At 39.7% G+C, this 3,703-nt stretch overlaps 1 protein-coding gene across 3 annotated transcripts in view; it reads left to right on the forward strand.

Moving 5' to 3' along the window:
- The first annotated feature begins 135 nt into the window (after window positions 1-135).
- LOC107082045 (FERM, RhoGEF and pleckstrin domain-containing protein 1-like) overlaps window positions 136-3,703 on the forward strand; it is a 71,547-nt gene continuing 67,979 nt past the window's right edge. For all 3 annotated transcript variants that reach the window (XM_015370479.1, XM_015370477.1, XM_015370478.1), the window contains exon 1: window positions 136-371. The gene's annotated coding sequence lies outside the window, so the exon portion shown is untranslated. The remainder of the gene's footprint in view (window positions 372-3,703) is intronic.

The raw sequence follows: 3,703 nt of genomic DNA on the forward strand, positions 1-3,703 counted from the left end.
GATCTGCGTCTGACGCTTGCTATATCAGCAGAGTCCACCAGATGGTGCTGTTGCTCCTTCTCTGCTCCTCCTCAGAGTTCCTGGCGCTTGTCAGAAGGTGGAGGTGCTGCGCCCCCTTCATTGTCTAAGCAGGAACCAAGAGGAGAAGATCCTGCTTGCCTGTGTAATCCCTTCTCTCCGCGGCTCACGCGCTCAGCCGGCCGTCATGGCGACCGCAGGGAGGCTCTACTGCGGGGTGAACCGCGTCTAGAAACTCCCCTGGGATTCTGATATTCTTCCCTTGTGCCCGGACGTAGATGTAACACCTTCTTCTGAGCTGCGGGAATACTTTGGCTTGGACAAGCCTGTATTACCAGAGAGGAGGAGAAGGGGTAAGGACCATGCAGCGCAAGTCTTCCCGTCACTGTTGCTCTGTTTAAAGGAAGTAATTGAACTTGTTTGGGAGTATCTTTTCTCTCATCCACTGGTCTTTTTAAAGGGACTGTCCTCTCTGTCCTGCGGTGTGGATTGCATTGCAATATTCCTCTGTAGATGCAGCAATCGCTTATAGGGTTCCTCTCCATGATTTGACTGGTGACATTTAAATGATCAATACCCCATCAGGAAGTGTGCAAATGTGATCTGCCTGCTTAGTTTCCACAGTCTATCCAGGTGAGTGTATTAATGTCACATGTGCTGTAGCTGCTGTTAATAATACCCTGGGGATTACTGCAGCCTCTGCTCTGTTAACCCACATTACAGTCAGGGTGTCAAGTCTGTGAGAGGTGAGTCAGAGGAGTCTCTCTTATCTTTTTTTTTTGCAAGAAATTGCATCATGCATTTGTCCAGCTGACTTAAAATCCTTTTGCCCAATTTCCACACAGTGCCATTATTATTATTAAGGGAACTTCCACAGATCCAGCCACACCCACATATTAGGATCTGTTGCAGAGCACAAGAGGAAATTGAGCCTTTTTTTGTGGTTTTTGTTATGCAGCTTCTTTCAGGTGGAGAAGTGGCTTTATCAAGCTGCAGCCTCTGGCCATTCAGCTGTCACTAAAGGTTTCCAGCTGTGCACTGGAGGGGCCCCTTGCACATAGTGGAGCCACTGTTATAAAGCCCAGCTCTGCATTACACCTATGTGGGGAATTTTTAGCTAACTTGTTGAAATGCAGGGAGGTTTCCCCTGTCTCTCTCTTATCATACACTGAGTGACTTGTGTCTTAGTGCCAGTTGCACAAGTGGTGGCTATTCAGTGTGTTTGTTTGGACCTGAGTTATTGGCACTGAGACTGAACACAGAACTCCTGACCAGTTGATTTGTGAGCCTCTTTGAGAGGGGCTGCATGTGTTGGCTAAAGTAATCACTGTCTGCTCTTGGCCTGGCCTCTATTTCACATTTACTTTCTAGGGAAGGCCTGTGCTCATGTGCCATGGTTGTGCAGGTCACCCAATATGTAGAGACAAACTCAAAGCCTCTGCCTAAAATCAAGACAATAGCTATCGGGTTCAGATGTAACAAATGAGCAAGTTTAGATTAAAGTATGTTTTCTTTCCTAAATCATTTCCAAAATGGCTTTCAGAGCTTGCTCGTTGCAGACTTCACTGGAAAACGGCAATGTTTGCTAACACTGGTCTGTGATGACTGAACAAAACAGGTGTAAACGATACAACGTTCTTCAATTAAAGGGATTTTCTATTCTACCCATTTGAACTCCTTAACTGAAACAATAGTTTTTAGGAATATTTTTAATGATCTCATTTTATATTCAGATGGTGGCAGCACCATTCATTTTCTAAAATTGTGCCATTCAATCCCCAAATATGTTTGTGTTGAAAACCATTCCTTATAAAAAGCTTGACTGAATATAAATGTGCATCTAAATGAACTAAGAATGTCTTCAGTGGAAGAAATAGTCTTAGAATGATTTAGCCAATGATCAAAAATCTGAATGACCCAAAGGTCACTTTATGGTACAAAATGCTGATAGAGTCCTAACAAGATCTAATATTAGTTTGAATGTGCTTCTTATTCACCTTTTCATTTTTTATCCACCCATATCAGATGTTTGTCTTTTCAAGTTGAATTGTAGAGGATTTATAGCAAATTTAGGACCACAGAATAAAAACACCTATTAAAGGGTTGTTCATAGTTTTTGACCACTAGCAACACGTGGTATGAGAAATGGAGAGCTTCTAAATTTATGTACCTATCAAATGTAGGAAATGCAGAAAATGTTGTATCAATAATCTGGTAGGGAAAAATTGGTAAAGGTTGCTTAAGTTATACTGCCTACAACAGCTATCCATTGAGGTAGTCAAACTAGCCCAAAAACCTACATTGGAACATTTTACTACTAAAAATAAAACTATTATATTATTAATTACATTATTAATAAAGCTACTACAGAATCTGTCGCAATCTTTTAAAAACACCTGTTTTAAACTAGTATTCACAAACTAACTTCTTTTTGTACCTCTGGTAATACCAGCATCCCCAAATTGGTACCAATTTTAAGTTCTGCATTCATGGTGCTTTTTAAAGTTAAGTGTTTTGTGAAATCTTGCAAAGGAGGGAATCCTTTAACACCAATCTCTGTTATTGTTATTGTACACTGAAAAAATGGAGAAATGAAAATGCGCACAAATGACAATGGACAAAGGTGGGTAGAATACCTAAAAATGTTACTGAAGAAAGAGTAGCACTACTTCAATATTTTTCGCTGAAGTAAATGTAAAAAAGTATTTGGTAAAAGGGCTACTTGAGTACTGAGTAAAACAATGCACACAGACAGACTTTATGTGCAAAATCTGGTATTTTAAAGACTCAAGTGCAAGAGTACAAATAAATGTCATGAATATAAAATAACAAATGCAAGTTGAAGAAAACCTCTCACCAAATAATATTTTTTTTTTTACATAAAACTTAGAAAACCAATCCTTATAATGAGAACTGTATATGTTTTAGGACAAGGTTAAGAAATTCCACTGATAATATCTACCATTTACTGTATGTTTACCTTATCTACTGTAGGAATCATTCAAGTTACTCACAGAGGACAGAGTAGTCAGAGATTTTACTCTGTAGGATCAATGATACTTTACAAGAGTGTAAACTCAAATAAATGTAACTAAGTAAATATAACTAATTATTACCCACCTCTGCTAATGGATACAAAATTTCCCCCATAAGTAGTACTGACAGGCTATCTATAACTGGACAGAACTTAGTATTTCACTATCTGCTACTATTCCCATGGCTGGTTTTCTTCACATACTCTTATTCCATAACCCCCTCCTTAGAAAATGCCTGATTCAGCTTTCAGTGGTAACTTGGCAGCAGTCGCTCACCTCTGCAACGGCTGAACAGCTGCCCACTATTCGCTGTGCTTCGTTTGTCTCACTTGGTGAGGTTTCAGGATGACATTAGGCTACTGGAATGTCAGATGAAATAATGTTTCTGAGCCATGCATGGATTTGGCTCTGGATGAATGCATGATTCTTGCATCTCATTTGTCATCTCAGGACAAAAGTGGAGTTTATCATTGACTATTTTCAAAGTTAGTGTAGAATCATTTCATAATCCTCTGATAATAATAATCTTTACTTTCGTCATTACAAAAAAGTTTGCCTTCTACGTTTAACTCATCTCCAATATGGAGAAATGAGCAGCTTGAGGGGAGAAATCCAGGAGTCAGGACACAAGCTCTGCACTCAACACTCCC

This window comes from Cyprinodon variegatus, unplaced genomic scaffold (assembly GCF_000732505.1).
Source record: "Cyprinodon variegatus isolate N-32 unplaced genomic scaffold, C_variegatus-1.0 Scaffold46, whole genome shotgun sequence".
Classification (NCBI taxonomy): Eukaryota; Metazoa; Chordata; class Actinopteri; order Cyprinodontiformes; family Cyprinodontidae; genus Cyprinodon; species Cyprinodon variegatus.